Below are 22474 nucleotides of genomic sequence, written 5' to 3' on the forward strand. Positions count from 1 at the left end.
CCGCTCCCTGGTTGCCGGTCACCCCTTGTTGGGAGCTGTGAAGTTGCCTGTCGTGTGGTCTCAGTTTGCATTTACCTGATGACGAATGATACTCAGCATCAGTCCGTGTACGGATTGCCCATTTCTGTATTTTTTTAAGGGATGCCTATTTAAATCATTTGCCATTTTTTAATTTATTGTTGAGCTATAACTATTCTTGATTCTGGGCTGCTGTCCCCTTATCAGATATGTGATTTGCAAGCCTATTCTCTCATGCTGTACATTATTTTACTTTATTTATGATGTCCTTTGAAGCACAATTTTTAAAACTTCTGAGGTCCAATATATTTTTTTCCTTTTGTTGATTTTTTCTTTGGTGTTTTATTTAAGAAACTGTTGTCTAATCTAAGGTCGAAAAGATTTACATCGGTCATTTATTGGATTTTAAGATCAGTTTGTTAATTTCTGCAAAATAGCTGGGATTTTGATAGGTATTGCACTGAATCGGCACAATTGGGAAAGTATTGCCAGTGTCACAATAGTAAATCTTTTCATCCATAATCGTGAGTTTTTCACGTATTTAGGTCGAATTCAGTTCCTTTCGATGATGTTTCATAGTTTTCAGTGAACAGATCTCGCAGTGCTTTTGTTAAATGCTTCGTAAATATTTTATTCTATTTGGTGCTACTATTAAGGGAATTGTTTTCCTAATTTTATTTTCAAAATGTTAATTGCTAGTATATAGAAGTGCAATTGGTTTTTGTTTATTAAACTTATATCCTGCAAACTTTGTTTTTATTATAAAGTAGCACATGACTTGCTTTTTTATGTCCTTTTTATTTTACTGAATTTATTGGTGATTTGAATGTATTTATTAGTTCCAACAGTCTTGAGTTTTTTTGTTTCTTTTAGAATTCCTTATGACTTTCTACATACAAGATTCTGTTATGTATAAGTAGTTTTACTTCTCCTTTCCAATCTGGATGCCTTTTTCTTTTCCTTTTATTGAATGTATTGGGTTGACTTCAGTTAATAAAATCAGATAGGTTTCAGATGTACAATTCTCTAATACACCGTCTGTATTTTATACATTGTGTATACCACCCCAAATCAAGTCTCCTTCTGTCACTGTTTATCCCCCCTTTACCCTCTTCTAACTCCCCCCATATTAACCCCTTATCAGATGTATTGGTGAGTATGTTCTCCCATCCAGGGAGTTTCTTCTCATTTTGTTGATGCTTTTCTTTGCTGTGAAAAACCTTTTCATTTTTATGTAGTGCATTGTGTTTATCTTTTTCTTTTGTTTTCTTTGCCCAAGGAGATATATCAGAAAAAATATTGCTATGAGAAAAGTCCAAGATTTTACTGCCTATGTGTTCTTCCAGGATTTTTATGGTTTTTGAGTATTAACATTTAAGTCTTAATCCATTTTTAGTTTATGTTTGTGTGTGGCATAGGAAGGTGATCTAGCTTTTTTTTTTCACGTATCTGTCCAATTTCCTACCACCACTTATTGAAGAGACTGTCTTTAGCCTATTTTATGTTCCTGCCCCCTTTGTCAAATATTAATTGACCATAAAGACGTGGGTTTATTTCTGAGCTTTCTATTCTGTTCCATTGATCTACGTCTGTTTTATGCCAGTACTATGTTGTTTTGATTATTCTGGCCTTGTATAGGTTGGCCAAAAAGTTCATTTAGTTTTTTCCACACAATGACTCCAGTGGTGCTTAGTTGTCTTTAACTTCATTTGAAACAATTTTTGTCAGATCGTATTGTGACAGCTGGCATATCAGCATGCATTTAAAAAAAGATTTACCAAAATTGGTGAATTATTGTGGAGCCATTTTAATATTGAGGACGGGAGAAAATACACATTTTCAGCATATTGTGCTTTATTATTTCAAGGAAGGTAAAAATGCCACTGAAACACAAAAAAGATTTGTGCACTGCATGCAGAAGGTGTTGCGACTCATTGAACATGTCAAAAGTAGTTTGTGAAGTTTCTTGGTACTATTGACATGTTGACCAAATAATTCTTTGCTGTGGGGCTGTCTTATGCATTGGAAGATGTTTAGCAGCACCCCTGGCCTCTACCCACTAGAAGCGAATAGTGGGAGATAGCCAACATGCTCAAAATATCCAAATCAATAAAGTTATCGGTGAAAATGGAAAATGTGTCTTTAATTTTACAGAAATAACTAAATGGACTTCTTGGCCAACCCAGTTAGTATTGTCTGATATCAAGTAGTGTGATTTCTCCAACTTTGTTCTTCTTTCTCAAGATTACTATAGCTATTGGGAGTTTTCTGTGGCTCCATAAAGATTTTTGGAATATTTGTTCTACTTCTGTGAAATATGCCATTGGTATAATGATAGGAATCGTGTTGAATCTACAGATTGTTTTGGGTAGTGTGGACATTTTAATGATGTAATTATTCCTTTCCATGAAAGTGGTATGTGCTTCCACTTATTTGTATCTTCCTCAATTTCTGCAGTGTCTTAAAATTTTCCAAGTAAAGGTCTTTTATGCACTTGGTTAAATTTATTCCTAGTTATATTATTTTTTAATGCAATTGTAAATAGGATTGTTTTCTTAATTACCCTTTCTGATAGTTTATTATTGGTGCATAAAAAAACAAGTGATTTCTGAATATTTATTTTGTATCGTGCTATTTTACTGTATTCTTTTACCAGTTCTAACAGTGTTTTGGTGGAATCTTTAAAGTTCTCTCTATATAGTATCAGGCCATCTGTAAATAATGACAGGGTTTTTTTTTAATCCTAACCCAAGGATATGTTTATTGATGGCGGGGGCGGGGGGAGACAGAGAAATGTTGATTGGTTGCCTCCCATATACACATCAACCGAAGCATAAACCCTCCACCTTTTGGTGTACAGGATGATGCACCAACCAACTGAGCCATCTGGCCAGGGCAGATAAAGGCTTTTTTAAAAACTAAAGATAGCCAGAAGGTACCAGGTCCAATCCCCAGTCAGGGCACATAAGGGAGGCATATGATCCAAATGATCAATGCTTCTCCCTGTCATCAGTCTCTCTCTCTCTCTCTCTTTCTCTCTCTCTCTCTCTCTGTTCCTTTCTCCCTCTCTCTCTAAAATTAATTGTTAAAAAAAATCCTCTGGTAAGGATTTAAAAAAACAACCAAAGATAACTATCTCAGTGAAACAATCACAGAACACAATCATATTTCTGATACTACATGAAAATCTGAAATGAGGCACATGAAACCTCAGACCTCCCCCACTGGGTTCATTTGAGCTTCTGCAGTAGATGTCATTTCTAGATGCAAGAGCTATAAACATCTGCATCCTACAGGCCTTTTGCATGCTCCCTAATGGCATACCATGAACAGCAATGACACAGAAACAACCTGTTTTTAGCCCAGCTCCACTTGGTTTTGAACCACCTTCTCCAAAGTAAGCATCTCATTTTCTGTTGGCAGATGGGTTTTCAAAAATATCTTTATATACTTTGTGTTTTATAAGAGAGGCAGAGGGATAAGGAGGCTTGGAACCTTACACATTCACTTCTCATGAAGCTTCATCTCTCCTGGTACAGTTCAAAGTTGAGTCATTACCCAAAAAGTGTCATGAGACACTTTGAAAAGATGTAAAATACTGTGTCACACCACTACGTCTTGGTTGAGTACATTTCTCCTTCATCTCAAGGCTTCTCTCTCCACCCATGATCAGGAACATTCTACACAGCTAGTTTTGGATTTTGCTTGCCAAGGATTCCTCTGGAGTTTTAACCACAACTTTTGAGTCAAAGATAGGACATCACACACATCAAGCTACATCTCTAGTCTGAATAATGTTGTGATAAACAAGCAGCTAACAGAAGACAAACTGTGGCTAGGTAGTGCATCCGCAATTTATGACACTATTAGAACTCATCACATCACTGAAATTATTCCAGTCTGCACTCCAGCAAAATCCTGAGTCTGTCTAGAATCCCACGGGGGTAATGTCACCACGTATCAGTCAGCCAGTATCAGCCTGACTTCTGATTGAAGGGGTCACTGCATGTTTAACAAAATTCAAAAATTTAAATTTTTCATCAGATTTGGCAGTTAATCATCATACACTAATTTCAAGCTGAGCGAGAACCCTCTGTTTTACTCATCAAGGCTAAAATACAATCATTATGTCACAGCTAAGAAAATTGGCTTCTTCACACCGATCTGCTTTTCAAAGATTATTGTATTAACTGTGCTCACAAGAAGCTAATCTACTTCCCAGATTCTCACAGCGCATGGGCCACGAACACACCCTCAGAGCCTGGGCAGGGACTGCCTGTCAAAGTGACAGCTACACAGGCGCATTGGACAATTACTGTGAAGGCAAGCAGGTGTGCTCCCCATCTCAATATTTTTAGACTAAATTCAAAGATGATTAAACCTTTTTCAAGTCACTCCCACCAAAATAAATAATTGCCTATATTTATCATTTTAACTTCCACTGAGATGTCATATTATGGCAAATGTCTTTCTCGTGCCTGCTGCTATTAAAAATACACTGTACCTTGTTCTAGCTGCCCCCCCCCACAAGTTGTAGAATTTATGAGACCAAGAGGTCAAAGAATATCTTAACCTCTAGTTTTTCTTAAGCAATATGACCTTCTTAGTAAAATATTTGATGTATTACTCCATAAAAATTAAAATTATTCTTCCACCATATGAAAGTGTAGAAAGTCGGTTTATTTCATAACAGGAAAGCCAATTCCTGGTGGCACTTTCTGTGTGAAGGTTCTAAAATAAAGTTTTGAGAGAAGTTCCTCTCTCCAAACATGTCCTAATGTCGTGCCACACACAACTGTTCCTTTCATAGTGCTACCTATAATATTTAACAGGTCGATTTGCACAAGCAGACAGGCCTTATATACTGGTTTATGGAGATTTTTTTATTCTTTTTTTTTTAAGTAACTTTATTTTTTTCCAGTTTTTATTTTATTTTTATTTTTTTTAATTTATTTACTTTTTAAATACATTTGTCTCTGCCTCCCCCCCACCTCTTTCCCTTGCCCCCTCCCTCCTTCCCTCCCTCAGCTCTTCCCCTTTGGTGATTTTTTTATTCTTTAAAAGATAAATTCTAATAAATGTTGAACCTGCATGGCCAGCTATCGGGGACATGCCGCCGCCGGGGGGTGTCGCAGAGCGCAGCGCTCCCTGAAACCTGAGGGAAACCATCTGGGGCCAGCTGAGGTGGGAGCAGGGCTCTGAAACCTGCAGAGCCCATCCCGGGGTCATCACTGATGAGGACGACAAACACAATCATACAAACACTTCTCTGTTTGCCAGGAGAGCAGACGGGGCCCTCCTCTCCTACCAGAGAAGTCCGCGGCGCATCCCCCTAATGGGAAAGGCCCCGCGTTACCCCTTCTTCCAAGGCTTTTATTGAAAATCTTATCAGTGTGGTATAAAAGGAAAGCATACGTATACTCATTACATTTGCAAGATAAGTTTCACAGAGAATAGATACCTTTAGGAAATCAAGTGACAGGAAATCAGTGATTTACATGGGTCTGAGAGGGAACAAGAATCAACAATAGAGACTATCGATAAAGGGGACGTAGACTTAAAGGTGTCTTAAAGATATAGAGTAAAAGGTGTAAATAAAGCAAATGTCTTGACAAGGAAATGGATGTAAATAATGTGAATGTCCTTCGCAGCATGAGCTGACCAGAGATTTGAGGGAGGAACAGAGCGCACTCTATAGAATTCATTTTCAGGCCTGATTACCCGGGATCCACCAGATTTGATTTAGGGCTGTTTTTTTCCCCTGCATTGTTTCAAGCCTGAGCCAGGTGGGGGAAGGAACCACCAAGAGATAAGGAGACTGCTTCTCGTCTACAGTGAGGACTCCGGCCATGTCCAAGCCAAGCCAAGGGGTGTGGGGCCTTTTCACCCCTTCTCCATGTTCCCCAATTTCTCATCTGCTGCCAAAATTGGGCCAAAGCCTGTCTTAGGTTGAAAACCTCAGCGCACGGTCCCTTACCTGTCATGGGCTAATTGACCATCCATAGCAAAGCAGAGAGGCAGGGGCATAGCCTGCCTCTGCCAGGTGGGGACAGGCCAGGTCTCCTCAGGAGCCTGTTTCTCCAAGGCCTCCTGATTATCTCCAGCCTTGGGGCCCTCCAGTGTGTCAGCAGCGTTACAGCTTCTGAAACCAGGCTAGGCGTTTCCCAACAAATAAATACATATGGAATATGTATTACAATTCATACTTTCCCCACCTCCTCCCAGCTTTTCTTTCCTGTGGTGAAAATGGCAGGAAAGGATATCCAGGGTACCAGGGTATCAGAGACAATTTTTTTTTAAACAAAACTCCACTTAAGACAGTTTTGTTTTGATATAGAAAAAAAAAATGTCGTTAAAATAAGGCTTTTGTGTCTCTGCTTGACAGGGGAAAAAAACAATTTTCATAAAATACAACATGTCCAAATTATGTAATAATCAAAACCAGTTAAAAAAATACGTTTAATTAACACATACTTGTTATAGAAAATTTGAGAAGCACTAGAAAGCACTCAGAAAGATGGAACTCATTTCTAATTCCTTCACCCTGTGATACCAAAGACCGCACACACCCACTGCCCCAAAGGGCTTCTTGCCCTTGCAGCTGGTGAGTGGGCAGCGCTTGTGCTTGGCTAGCATGGTGCGTGGCCCCAAAGTCTCCGTCTGTGACGATAGCACAGATCCACAGGCTCCCCTCCTCTACCAAGAGCCCTCCCCCTACGGCTGGCCCCAACTTGTGCCTTCCAGTGCTGAAAGGGTTGCAGGCCACCCCGCGCCCTCCACCAGCGAGAGACAACCCCCAGGGGTCCAGGCAGAGGGCTCTGTCCACCGACAGCAGCTGTTGGCAGCTGCCCAAAGTCCAGAAGGTCCAGATCAGGAAGCCACCCAGGTGCAACCAGGACTTAGGGTGCACAGGAAAGTAGAAGCCTAGCAGATGCAAGGAGGGGCCTTTGCCCTCACTCAGGCCATTGCCCAGCTTGAAGAAGAAACACATACTCTAAACTTGGCTCCCCAGAACAAGCAAGAGTACGCAGTGATGGAATATCACAGAAGAATTTATACACTCGGGCCCACAGAAATGGACCAAGAGAGTATATGTTTCATGGTAAAGGAAAAGGAAAAACTTTTAGTATATGCACAAAAGATTATAGTAAAGGAATCTAAGCATACTACCTCAAAAGCTCATCGAATCACAAAGCAGGAAAGTAAGAGAAAGGAACAAAGGTTATAAAAAAAAGTCAAAAAACAAAATGACAACAGTAATTTCGAACCCATCAAAAATTACTTTAAACATAAGTAGTCTATGAGAAAATCACTTTTTTGACATTAAATTTATTGGGGTGATATTGGGTTAATTAAATTATGTAGGTGTCAAGTATACAATTCTATGATGCATCATCTGTATATTGCATCGTGTACCAACCACCCAAAGTCAAATCTTCTGTCACCATATATTTGACCCCCTTTACCCTTTACTCCCCTCCCCAAACCCCTTCACTCTGGTGACCACAATACTGCAATACTGTTTTCTGAATTTTTCTTTCTCTGTTTTTCTTGTTTGTTCATTTGTTGATTTCAGTTTTATAGCCCACATACAAGTGAAATCATGGTTCTTTTTTTAAAGATTCTATTTATTTATTTATTTATTTATTTATTTATTTATTTTTAGAGAGGGAAAGGGAGGGAGAAAGAGAAGAGGGAGAAACATCAGTGTGGTTACTTCTCGCATGCCTCAACCGGGGACCTGGCCTGCAACCCAGGTATGTGTTCTAGGCTGGGAATCGAACTGGCGACCCTTTGATTCACAGGCCGGCACTCAAGCTGAGTCAGCTGGTATGGCAGCACTGAGCCACACCATTTGGCTGAAATCATGGTTCTTGACTTTTTTCTTCTGACTTATTTCACTTAGCATGATATCCTCAAGATCCACCCATGTTGTTGCAATGGCATTATTTCACCTTTTCTTATGGCTAAGTAATATTCCATCATACACATATACATATGATGGACTACTACCCTATTCAATCACCTTCTTTATTCAATCATCTATTGAAGACCTATTCAGTTGTCTCCATGTCTTGGCCACCATGAATAATGCTGCAATGAGCATAGGGATGCATATATCTCTGCAAATAAATGTATTCAAATTATTTGAGTAGATGCCCAGAAGAGAGGCTGCTAGGTGGCCTGGTAACTATAGTCTTAATTTTTTGAGGAGCCCAAGAGACTCACTTTAGCTTTAAGAATACATATGGGATGAGAGTGAAGTATAGAACAAGATATTTGAAGAAAATAGTAACTGAAAAAAGCAGGCATATAGTAATATCAGAAAAAATACTGTAATGAAAAATGGTCAAAAAGACAAAAAGGGCATTATATAGTCATAAAGGGGTAAATTCACCCAGCAATTCCACTGCTGGGATTATATCCTAAGAATTCCAAAACACCAATCCAAAAGAACCTATGCACCCCAGTGTTCATAGCAGCACAATTTAAAATAGCCAAGTGCTGGAAGCAACCTAAGTGCCCATCAATAAATGAGTGGATAAAAAAACTATGGTACATTTACACAGGGACACTACGCAGCAGAAAGAAAGAAAGAGCTACTACCCTTTGCGACAGCATGGATGGAACTGAAGAGCATTATGATAAGTGAAGTAAGGTGGGGGTGAAAGACAAATACCATATGATCTCACCTGTAAGTGGAACCTAATCAACAAAACAAACAAGAATATAACCAGCAACATTGAAAGAGAAAAGAAACCGACGGTAACAAGAGAGAAGGAGGGAGAGGTTAATGGGGAAAAGAAGGGGAAGGGTCAAATCAAGGAACATGTGTAAAGGACCCACGGACAAAGCCGAAGTGGGGAAGGATTGAGGGTGGGAGGTGAGAGTGGGCAGGGCAGGGGAAAGTGGTGGCAGGAAAATAAAGACAAATGTATTGAACAATAAAAAAAAATAAAGAAATTTCTTTAAAAAAATGAAGGGATCAATTCATGAAGGATGTTAATAATTAAAACTATACATTTTACATTGGAGCACTTAAATATACAAAGTATATATTAACAGGATTATAAAGAACAAATAAATAGCAGTACAATAGCGGTTGGGGCCCTTAACAGTCCACCTCACAACGGATAAATCACTTGGAGGATTAATAAGAAAGCAGTGGATTTGAACAAAACTACAGACCACTTGAACTTAACAGATATATAAGGAACATTCCATCCAACAAAGTATTCACATTGTTCTCAAGTGCACATAAAATATTCTCCAGGATTTTTCATATGTTAAGCCACCAAACAAGTCTCAAGTTCAAGAAGTTTGGAATACAATTATTATTTTCAACTACAAATGGTCTACAACTAGAAATCAATAATAGAAACCTAGAAAATTCACAAACACTTGGGAATGAAGCAATATACTCCTGTACTTTTTTAATCAATAGTTAAATTTTTAAAAATCAATACTTAAATTTTTAAAATATCTTGAGACAAATGAAAAAGGAAACACAGCATACCAAAATCACTGGGACATGGCAAAAAAAGTTTTAAGGTGGAAGTTTTAGCTATAAACATGTACATCAGAAAGGAAAATCTTAAATTAACCTAAGTTTTCACTTCAACAAACTAGAAGAAGAATAAACTAAGCCCAAAGTTATCAGAAGAAAGGATTAAGTATCAGATCAGAAATAAATAATAGAAATTAAAAACAATAAATATAACAGTTGCTTCTTTGAGAAGATAAAATTGGCAAAGCTATAGGTAGGTTTACCAAGAAAAAAGAGAGTTAAAATAATAAATTAAAAAAAATGAGACATTGCAACATATACCACAGAAATACAAGTGGTCATAAGCGAGAACTATGAATATGCCAACAAATTGAACAACTTAAAATAAATGGATAAAGTCCTAGAAATATACAACCTACTAAGTATGAATCACAGTGAAATAGAAAATCTGAAGACCAATAAGAAATAAGGAAATTGAATTAGTAATTTGAAAACTTCCAAAAAGAAAAACCCAGAACCAAATGGGTTCACGTGAATTCTACCAAACGCTTAAATAAAAGTTATTGTCAGTCCTTTTTAAACTCCCAAATTAAAGAAGAGAGAACACTCCTAAACATTTACAAGGCCAGCATTACACTGATAGCAAAGCCTGGTAAGGACATTACAAGAATATAAAACTTACGGAGCTGAACAGAAATTCTACAACTAAGAACATGAAGAAGCCACATCAAGATTGGAAGGAGAGGTGGAGATTCAGAACAAACTGGTTTAATACCCACATGGGAGGTATGTATGAGCTATGGAGGTTCCCCACTGAGGAGAAGGGGTCCCAGCCCCATACCAGGACCTCTCCCCAGGCCAGGGCTACAGTGCTAGGAAAAGAAGTCCCCATCACTTATGGCAATAAACACCAGCAAGGATTGTGGCTGAGTCAGAATGAGGGCTGTTGGAGTCCCAGGCATTCCTCTTAAGTGGCCTGTGTACAGACTTACTTGAATTCACTCCCTCTGAGGTCCAACACAGGGGAAGCAGCTCAAAAGGTACTAAGGACATACAGGGAGAAACTGAACTGTCTGGCAACGGGGTGAGAGCTGGAGGAGCAACTTTCTCCCAGGCACAAGTGCTGGCAGAAGCCACTGTTTCATTCCTGAGCCCACACAGGACAGAGCCATCAGGCAGACATATCTGAATCTCCATCAGCCTGGCTATCACTGTTCACCCTACCCTGCTGATTCCCTGAGACCCTACTCCACCCAACACGGGAGCCCACCCAAACTATTTTCAGTGGAATTTTCATACAAATGGGCTGTCTTGGCTCATGCTTCAGACTTTCCTAAAATCTCTCAAACAAGCAGCATCTGGCCTCAGTGTGCCCAGTATCTCTCATTAAGTGGCCCCCTGACCTGTCATTATCAGCAGCTGGCCTTGGTTCACAGCTTGGCCTTTCCTGGGCACCTCCAAATCCAGCACAAGTAGCAGTCATCTACAGATTGTTTTGTAGCTCATGCCAGGTGGCGCTGGGTAGAACACAGATGGCATTGGCATTGGCTTTGGCCTGCTCCTCTTGGGAGGCCCTTGAACCACCACATTCAACAAACAGCTTTAGACCATGTCAGAGCACCACCCAACCACTTCCATGAACAGTACTCTCCAAGGGGCAGGCTCAATGGGCACCAGAGCCCTGCTGAAGTAAGTCTTCTCTGTGGGGTAGGCCCCTCCACAGCTGATCCTCCATGGTGGCACAGCCCGTCCTTGTAGCTGATTGGCCAGGGGTAAATCTCTGCTATTGACCTGCCAACAGCAATCAAGGCTCAACTATACCAGGATGGTGTACACAGCACACACAGGTGGGTGGCACACCTGGAGTGCCCATTTCAGATGATCAAAGAGGTTGTGCCACTACAGACCCTACAGAACTCATACTGTACAAGGCCATACTATCAAGCCTGGGGGACATAGCAGATCTACCTGATACATAAAAACAAACACAGGGTAACTGCCAAAATGAGACAAAGAAACATGTCCCAAATGAAAGAACAGAACAAGACTCCAGAAAAGGAACTAAACAAAATGGAAACAATCTACCAGATAAAAAATTCAAAATGCTTATTACAAGGATATTTATTGAACTAAGGGAAGAGTAGGTGAACTTAGAACTTCAACAGAGACAGAAAACAGAAGAATGAAACTAGAAAACATAGAAAAGAATCAGTTAGAAATTAACTAAAATGAAGACTACATTACAGAGACTCAACAGTGAAGTAGATGAAGCAGAGGATCAAATCAGAGATATGAAAAATAAGAAATCAGAAAACACCCAATCAGAATAGCAAAAAGAAAAAAAGAATCCAAAAGTGTGAGGATAATATAATCAGTCCCTTGGACAACTTCAAGTATACCAACATCAGCATCATGGGAGTGCCAAAAGGAGAAGAGAGAGCAAGGAATTGAAAACCTATGTGAAAAAATAATGACAGAAAACCTCCCCAACCTGGTAAAGAAAGTAGACATACAAGTCCAGGAAACAAAGAGGCCCACATCAAGACACATCGTAATTAAAATGCAAAAGGTTAAAGTTAAAGAGAGAATCTTAAAAGCAGCGAGAGAGAAAAGTAGGTAATCGCCTACAATGCAGCTCCCATAGGACTATCAGTTGATTTCTCAACAGAAACTTTACAAGCCAGAAGGGATTGGCAAGAAATATTCAAAGTAACAAAAAGCAAGGACTTACAACTAAGATTACCCTACCTAGCAAAGCTATCATTTAAAATCAAGGGACAGATAAAGAGATTCCCAGACAAGAAAAAGCTAAAGGAGTTCATCACTACCAAACCAGTATTAATGAAATGTTAAAGGATCTTCTTTTAAAAGAAGAAAAAAAGATCAAAAATATGAATAATAAATGGCAATGAATGCATATGTATCAATGATTGATTCTAAAAAACAAAATAAACAGAACAGAAAAACAGTCATAGACACAGAGCATGTTTTGATGGTTGCCAGAAGGGATGAGGGTTGGGGGGATGGGTGAAAAAGGTGAGGGGATTAAGAATTACAGATGGGTAGTTGGAGAATAGTCATAGGGATGTAAAGTGTAACATAGGGAATAGAGTCAGTAATATTGTAATTATGCATCATGTCAGATATAAAATTTATCAGGATGACTACTTAGTAAGTTATATAATGTCTAATCTAGTCCTGATTAAATCAGAAGCAAAAAAATCTCAGCAAAATATTAGCAAACCAGATTCAACAGTACATTAAAAAGATGATTTGCCATGGTCAAGTGAAATTTATTTCTGGAATGCAAAGATGGTTCAATGTACACAAATCAATAAATATAGTACACCCCATTAATAGAATGAAAGATAGAAATCATGTGACCATCTTAATTGATTCAGTAAAGAATTAGACAAAATTCAATATTTTTATGATAAAATATCTGAACAAATTTGGAATAGAAGGAACATACTTCAACATAATAAAGGCCTTTACAACATCCCCACAGCTAATATACTCAATGGTAAAAGGTTGAAAGCTTTTTCTCTAAAATCAGGATCCTCACTCTCTCCCGTACATTTGCACATAGCCAGATCAATCAGACATAAATAAATAACCAAAAGGCATCCAAATTAAACAAGGTAAAAGTAAAATTATCTCCATTTCCAAGCAACATTATCTTGTATTTTTTTAAAAAAACCTAAAAACTCTAAAAATGCTAGAATTAATTTTTAAAATTCAGAAAAATGGCAGGACACAAAACAACATACAAAAAGCAACTCTGTTTTTTCATGCTAACAATGAAATATTTTTTAAATAAAGGAAACTATCCCATTCACAGTAGCATTCAAAAAATAAAATATGGGGAATAAATTTAACCAAGAACGTAAAAAATTTATTAACTTAAAAGAATAAGACATGGATTATATTAAAGAAGACATACATAAATGGAAATACATCCCATGTTCATGGATTAAAAGCATTAATGTGAAAATGTGCACGACCCCAAGCCATCTATAGATTTAATGTAATCCCTATCAAAATTTCAATGGCATTTTTAGAGAATTTTTTAATCCTAAAGTTTCTAGAGAACCACAAAAAGTTCCAAATAATCAAAACAATCTTTTTTTTAAGATTTTATTTATTTATTTTTAGAGAGAGGGAAAGGGAGGAAAAAGAGAGGGAGAAAAACATCAATGTAAGAGAGCAACATTGATCGACTGCCTCTCTTATGCGCCCCTGCAGGGGCCTAAACCAGGCAAGCCAAGCATGTGCTCTGACTGGGAATCGACCCAGAGACTTTTTGCTTTGTGGAACGACACCCAACCAACTGAGCCACACTGGACAGGGCTCAAAACAATCTTTACTTTAAAAAATAGCAAATCCTGCCCTGGCCAGTGTGGCTCAGTGGATTGAGTGCTGGCCTGCAAACCAAAGAGCCACCGGTTTGATTCCCAGTCAGGGCACACGTCTGGGTTGAGGACCAAGTCCCCAGTAGGGGGCCCACGAGAGGCAACACACATCGATGCTTCTCTTTCTCTCTCCCTTCCCCTCTCTCTAAAAATAAATAAATAAAATCTTTAAAAAATAAAAATAGCAAATCCTGAGCCATCACAAAGCTACAGTACTTAATATAATAATAGTATAAAAACAGACATATAGATCATTAAAACAGAAAAGAGAGCCTGGAAATAAACCCATGATAATAAAATAGGGGAGAATACTATGTCTACTGATCATTTTTAAATATAAATAAAATAATGCATATGTAGAACATACAACTACAACAGAAAAGAAATTTGCACTTTAGCACTTCTGGAAGCAAGCTTACACTTTTTTCTGAAATGTGAAAATATTGTTTTCAAGTGCTATTAACATAGAGAGTTGTGATGCTACAAAAACTAAATATTGACTGGGGAAGCTCTTACTCAAAGTTAATTGGCATGGTGCCAGGTGGGTACTGAATACATGGTGGGGGGTGGGGGAACAGTTATAAAGTATATGATTGTCTGTCTACTACTCTATACACCTGAAACTAATACAAAATAATATTGAATATAAACTATAATTGAAAAAAAACAACATAATTGGCAAATCCCACATACTGTTAAAAGAAATGTTATTCCTTTGTTCAAAGGATTCTGACTTTATTGCGAAGATGTTTCATTACCAGCTTGTTTTTCTGCCTCAAAAGAAATTTTTGCAACTCTTGTTATTTGTATTTCTTACTTTTCTTGCTTAATTTTGTCATCACTGGCAGCTGACAGGAACCCGGACACCTGTATGTCATTTTGGGTGATCTGCAGTCTCTGCAGCCAACCACCTGGACGTGATCAAGAGAAGGCAGGAAAGGGGCTATAGGTCTGCTGAACACAGAGTAGAGGATGCCTCTTTTTGCGAATTAAATTTGGGTTGTTTTTCAATAAAATAGGGTAAATATAGAAGGAACCTGTGCAGATGACATACAGGCTGAGGCTCAACTATGAAAACATTGTGAAAACCCTCTCTGCAAGCAGAGCTTCCATCAGCCCAGCCAGCTCCCCAGAGTGTGGGAGTCTCTGCAGTCAGTGGGCCTTGGGAAACAAAGCCCCTCAGTTTCATCTTCCCTGAAGTTCTCTGAAGAGAGGTGATGATAGATGCATGGGAAGAGTGGAATAAAATAATGGTTTTATGGTATGGAAGAGAATATTTAAAGAAAAACAGTATTGTGAAATACAGTATTTCACAAAGATGCCATAAAGTTCCCAAAGGCAAGAGAACACAACTCAATTTACCTACAGAGCTACTCAAATTTCTACAGAAGTAATGAGTTTATGTTTAATATATACTGCTTTACATGTAATTAACCATGTGTGATGGCCATCAGTCTGTCCCTCTGCACAGGGGCACAGACCCTATTTCAGTCCTGTTCTGTGACTTTTTATTCTATTAGGGTCTTTCCTTCAGATCACTCAGGCATATTCTCGAGGGCAAAAATTATTCTAAAGACAATAAATTAAGGGTAGAATTTCCCCTGGAATATTCCTTTCTTCACACAGAGCTCTTGAACTAATTATCTACATCCAGTAGCTCATGTCTCAGAGGAGCCAAGAGAATCAGTCACTGGAGGCCCTCCAATATCAGCAAGTTCTCTCCTGTGGCTGAGCGCAGGCTGGTCCTGCCAGCCTCTCTGCGGAATTCTAGACCCTCTGAAGAGAGCCTCACTCTTTCCAGCTTGGCTCGTAACACCCCACGGGCCAGCTGCTTGCCTCTCTATCTCTTCCTTTGTTCACCTCAAGGTAAAATGGGTGGCAGGGGCCAGACTACTTGTTTACCATTATTTAGCACAATATATTATGTGCAAATAATGTGTAAATTAAGTGCGGTGATTCTGGATCTACAGTTGAAAAAAATGGAGACCAACTAAATTGTATAGGGCTCCATAACTTAAAAAATTGGAGCAGGTTTTGATTACAGTTACCTTGTAGTATAGTGTAATATCAGGTATTGTGATCCCTCCAACTTTGTTCTTCTTTCTCAAGATGGCTGAGGCTATTCAGGGTCCTTTTGGTTCCATATAAATTTTTGAAATATTTGTTCTAGATCTGTGAAATATGCCATTGGTATTTTAATAGAAATTGCATTGACTCTATAGAGTGCTTTGGTAATATTGACATTTTAACAGTGTTAATTCTTACAATCCATGAACAAAAGATATGCTTTCACTTATTTTTATCTTTCTCAACTCCTTTCTTCAATGTCCTGTATTTTTCAAGTACAAATCTTTCACCTTCTTGGTCAAATGTGTTCCTAGGTAACTTACTTTTATTGTTGTTGCAATACTAAATGAGATTTTTTTTTAGTTTCTCTTGCTGATAGTTCATTATTTGTGTATAAAAATGCCACTGATTTCTTGATACTTTTCCAAATTCATTGGTTTGCTCTGGTGCTTTTTGGTATAGTCCTTAGGTTTTTCTATATACAATATGTCACCTGCAAATAACGATAGTTCTACTTCCTCCTTTCTAATTTGGATGCCTTTTATTTCTTATTGTTCTCCGATTGCTGTGGCTGGGACTTGCAGTGCAATGTTGCGTAAGAGTGGTAAAAGCAGACATCCTTGTCTTGTTCCCAATCTTAAGGAAGATGCTTTTACTTTTTTTCCCATTGAGAATGATGTTGGCTGTGGGTTGGTCAGATGTGGCTTTTATTACATTGTAGTATGGTTTCTTTCTTCTCACTTTGCTGAGAGTTTTTATCATAAATGGGTGCTAGATTTTATCAAATGCTTTTTCTGTTTCTATTGATAAGATCATGTGGTTTTTATTCTTCTTTTTGTTTATGTGGTGTACCAAGTTCATTGATTTGTGGATATTGTACCAACCCTGCATCCCTGGAATAAATCCCACCTGCTCTTAGTGTATGATCTTTTTAAGGTATTGCTGGATCCAGGTTGCTACTATTTTGTTGAAGATTTTAGCATTTATGTTCATCAAGGGTATTGGCCTATAATTTTCTTTTTTGTAGTGTCTTCATCTAGTTTTGGAATTAGGATAATGCTGGGCTCATAAAATGAGCTTGGGAGTTTTCCTGCCTCTTGAATTTTTAAAAATAGTTTAAGAAGGATTGCTGTTAGTTCTTCTTTAAATGTTTGGTAGAATTCACCTGAGAAGCCATTCAGTCTGGGACTTATATTTGTTGGGGTTTTTTTTTATTTTTTTTTATTACATTCAGTATCACTAGTTGTAATCTGTCCATTCAGGTTCTCTGATTCTTCCTGATTAATTTTGGAAGATTATATGTTCCTAGGAGTTTATCCATTTCATCCTGATTGTCCAACTTGTTGTCATATGGTTGTCTGTAATACCTGTGGTGTCAATTGTTACTTCTCTTATTTCATTTCTGATTTATTTATTTGGGTCCTCTTTGTCTCTTGTTGAGTCTCACTAAAAGTTCATCAATCTTGTTTATCTTTTCAACGGACCAGCTCTTGGTTTTTTTGATCTCTTGTATTTTTTCAGTCTCTATGTCATTTATTTCTGCTCTTATCTTCATTATTTCCTTTCTTCTAATTACTCTGGGCTTTTCTTGTTATTTTTCTAATCTTTTTAGAAAAGATTAGTGTAGAGTTCAAATATTTATCTGAGATTTTTTTTTCTCTTCTTTAGGTAGGCCTATAATGCTATGAACTTCCCTTTTATATTGCTGTGTCCCATAGATTTTCGGGTTGTTGTGTGTTCATTTTCATTTGGTTCCAGGTAGTTTTTTATTTGTTTTTTGATCTCAAGGGTAATGGATTAATTGTTTAATACCATGCTATTTAGCCTCCATGTGTTTGAATATTTTGGGTGTTTTTTATTGTAGTTAATTTCTAGTTTTATGGCATTTTTATCCCAGAAAATGATTGAGATGATGTCAATCTTCTTGAATTTGTTAAGACTTGTTTTGTGATTTAACATGTCGTCTATCTTTAAAAATATTTCATGTTCATTGGAAATGAATGTATATTTTGCTACTTTGGGGAAAAATGTTCTGCAAATATCAATTAAATCTATCTGATACAGTGTGTCATACAAGGTTACTATTTCCTTATTGATTTTCTGTCTGGAAGAACTATCCATTGATGTCAGTGGGGTGTTAAAGTCCCCTACTGTGACTATTGCTGTCAGTCTGTCCCTTAAAGTCCACCAAGAGTTTTCTTTATATAATTAGGTGCTCCTATATGAGGTGCCATATGCATTTTCAAGGGCTATATCCTCTTGTTGAATCAATTCCTTTAGTGTTATGTAGCACCTTCTTTGTCTCTTGTTAATGGCTTTGTTTTATTCATGCAGCTTTTTCATCCCTTAGGTTTTTAAACCCCCTCACTTTTTTTTTTCTTTGTCTCTTGTTAATGGCTTTGTTTTTATTTTCATGCAGCTTTTTCATCCCTTTACATTCAGTCTATGTGTATCTTATATTCTTTTGTCTCTTGTAGACAAAATATACAGGGTCCTGTACAAATAATGACACCTTTTATTACAAAATTTTTTATTATAAAATCATAAGCATGTAATTATGTAACATAACAATATCACACTCAAGCACACCATATGACATTTTAGGTGAAATGTTCAAATTAAAACTAAATTATTATACCTATATTATTACCCTACCAACCACACTCAAGCATGTATTACTTCAGCTGGACTCTGTGTATGGGTCATGTTTTCTTATTCATTCAACTACTCTATGTCTTTTGATTGAAGCATTTAATCCATTTATATTTAAAATTATTATTCATAGGTACTTATTTATTGCCATTTGTATTCCTTATGTTCCTCTCTCTATAGTTCTTCTTAAAGAAGTCCCTTTGACATTTCTTGCAATGCTTGATTAGTGGTAATGAACTCTTTTGGCTTTTTTTTTTTTTTTTTTTTTTGGTCTGGTAAGCTCTTTTTTTCACCTTCCATTTTAAATAATAACCTTGCTGGATAGAGTTATCTTGGTTTCAGATCATTGCTTTTTATACTTTGAATACTTCATGCCATTCCCTTCTGGCCTGTAGTGTTTCTGTTGAGACATCAGCTGAAATCCTTATGGGAACTCCCTTACAAGTAACTAACTCCCTCTCTCTTGCTGTGTTTGAGATTTTTCATTGTCTTTAAACTTTGCCATTTTAATTATGTCATGTCTTTGTGGGGGTCTCTTTGGGTTCATCTTCATTGGGACTCTATGCTTCCTGAACTTGTGGCTTTTTCCTTCACCAGGTTAGGAAAGCTTTCTGTTGTTATTTCTTCGAACAGGTTGTCCACCCCTTAGTCTCTCTTCTCCTCCTGGTACCTCTATGATGCAGATACTGTTCTGTTTCATGTTGTCCCAAAGGTCCCTTAAACTGTCTTCCTGCTTTTTAATTCATTTTTCCTTTTGCTGCTATAATTGAGTTATTTTTTTCTACCTTGCCTTCTAATTGACTGATTCAATGCTCTGCTTCATCCAACCTACTTATTAGGTTATTATTTGGGTTATTGGGCTGTTATTTCTCCTAGTGTTTTTACATTTTTTTCTTCTCACTTGAGGACATGCTCACTGACTTTAAAAAAGAGGGAGAGGGAAACAGACACAGAAAGAGAGAAACACTGATCAGTTGCCTGTTATACGTGCCCTGATGGGACCAAATCTGCAACCTAGGCATGTGCCTTGACTGAGAATCACATCCATGACCCTTCAATTCATGGGATGATGCTCCAACCAACCAAGCCACATTGGCCAGGGCCCTTCTTCTGTATTTTTTTGTTTCAAATATGTTATTCCTCATTTCTGAGTAGTTATTTTTCATGATTTATGTCCTTTTTCATGCTGTAGAGCATCCTTATAATCATTACCTCAAACTTTGGTTCTGATATATTCTATTTGGTTCTGATACCTTCATTTCACTTAGCTCTTTTTCTGGAGATTTCTCTTGTTTTTTTCATTTGGGACCTGTTTCTTTGTCTCCCCATTTTGGCGCTCTCTTTGTGTTTGTTTCTATGTATTAAATAGAACTGCTGTGGAGTGGCTATCTTCAGTAGATGCACTGTGGGACCCAATGAGGCAGTCTCCTTGATCACCAGAGCTGGGTGCTTTGGGAATAATCATTGTGTGGGTTATATGTGTTTTCCTGTGGTAATTGGTTTTTGAGTGCTGTTGTCCTATTCATGGGTGGGCTCAACCCTCAGGCCAGTTTACTGTGAAGCCAAACCCCAACCATATTGTTCAAATTGTTGTACAGATGCTGACCAAACAAAACAAAACAAAACAAAACTGAAAACAATTCACCAAAATAAACACACCAACAATGCCACTACCACCAGCAACAAAAGAATCAAAAGAAAAAAAGAGACTACAGCAACATCAACCAATTAAAAAAATTTAAAAGAAGGAAAGAAACAATAATAAAAGACAAGAAACAAAAACAGAGAAGAAAAAAGAAACAGAAAAGAGAATGTAAAAGAAAAGAAGGAAGCAAAATAAAATAGAAAAAATAAAAAATTGAAGAATAGGAAAAGAAAAACAAAGAAAAAAAGAAGAGGAGTCACAAGATAGTGGTGAAGTAAGAGGATCTTTCTCACACCTACTCCCAGAACCAAACTGGAAATAAAAGAGAGAAACAGCCACCCGAAATAAACAACTGAAGACTACCTGAAAAAGAGACTTTGGGCCAAGGATGGGCAGAAACCAACTCAAGACTGGTAGGAAGGCTGGGGACATGGAAAGAGATGGCCCCGCTCACGTGGGTGGAGGGCCGAGGTTGCGGCACGGCTGTAGGGGCTTACCCTTGGGAGGATCGAAACCTGGGCCCCAGACCAGGCTCCAAAGCAGAGTGCCGGTGCTGGGATCAGCCACCCACGTCACCTCCAGAGATGAAGGGCCACAGGGTTTTTGACTGCCAGGGAGAGACAGAGCCCTCTGGAAACAAGGTCACTATTTTTTCTCTGAAGAGCTGCAGGACAGATTTTTTTTTATTCATAGCCACTTACCTCGGGCTTGAGAAAAGGGAGGACAGCACAGACTGGACTCACCTGAGGATAGTCTGAAGTGGGAGACACCGGAGAGAGATATGGGAGAGTGGCTGCTGGGATCCCTGTGCATGGACATACCTTAATACTGTAGCCACCATCTTTCTTGGGAATAGCAAGCTCCTCCGAGGAGAAAATAAATTACTGCACCCTATGGGATATCGCTCACTTCATCCACAAGAATGACGCTTGCCCCATCCTCTGGGATCATACTCACCCAATCCTGCATCTTTTTTTCTTCTTTTCCCCCCATCCTGCATCTTAACTTCTGAGGAGACAGCAACATACGCAGACTCAGATAGTGTCAGAGACTGGCTTTAGGGTACAGCCACTCCACACACATTCCTGGGAACCAGACTGGTGCTTCCTCCTCATGGGAGAGCCATAGAAACACCCTCCCGGTTTCTGGCAGACCCAAACTCTGGGCTCTGAAGGCCCTACCCATTAACCTACCAAGGGTTCCACCCTGCTGAGTTCAGAGAAATAATCTGACAGACTCAGGCATGTGGCTTAGGGGTGGAGGGAAAAAACCCACCATCTTCCCTGAGCTTAAATGGCACCTTCCATGGGATATCCGGGTGTCCCATCACCCTGTTCCACCAGAAGCCCTCCCAGAAACTTAGTTGCTAGACTAAGACTAATGGCAGGATCACAGGGAGAAGCAGGCGCAGGTGGTTCCGGCAGTGCCTTCAGTCATTAGTTGACCCTACCCTGGGACCTATGCTGATAAAAAGCCAGACTTACAGAGCAGTGAAGCCCATCCCAGATGCAGCCAAGCCTGAAGGAGACAGCCACAAACTGTGAAATGCTTGTAGCTTCAAACGGGCTGCCTAGAGCTAGACTGGACAGCATCTGACAATGGCTTGCGCCAACTACAGACAACATCAGAGCTGTATCCAGAGGGAGAACCCAGCAGGCAAGCACCAAACTGTGCTGAGCCAACTTCCACTTCATTCTTTTCATTCTTTTCGTTATTTTTTTCCTTTTGCATAGCTTTATATCATTTTTTCTTCTTTTAAATATATGTTATTGATCATACTATTACAGTTGTCCCATTTTTTTCTCTTCTTTATTCCCCTCCACCCTGCACCACCCCCTCTAGCATTCCTCTCACCTTAGTTCATGTCCATGGGTTATACATATAAATCCTTTTGCTTATCCATTTTCTATACTGTTTTTAACCTCCCCCTGTCTGTTTTGTACCTACTATTTATGCTTCTTATTCTCTGTACCTTTTCCCCCATATGCCCCCCCTCCTTCCCTCCCTTCTGATCTCCATTTCTGTGATTCTGTTCCTGCTCTAGTTGTTTGCTTTGTTTTTGTTTTTGTTTTAGGTTCAGTTGTTGATAATTGTGAGTTTATTGTCATTTTACTGTTCATAGTTTTTATTTTTCTTATTTTCTTCAATAAATCCCTTTAATTTTTCATATAA

The sequence above is a fragment of the Pteronotus mesoamericanus genome, unplaced genomic scaffold (genome assembly GCF_021234165.1).
Source record: "Pteronotus mesoamericanus isolate MK-2021 breed Mesoamerican mustached bat unplaced genomic scaffold, CSHL_Meso_final contig_752, whole genome shotgun sequence".
NCBI lineage: Eukaryota > Metazoa > Chordata > Mammalia > Chiroptera > Mormoopidae > Pteronotus > Pteronotus mesoamericanus.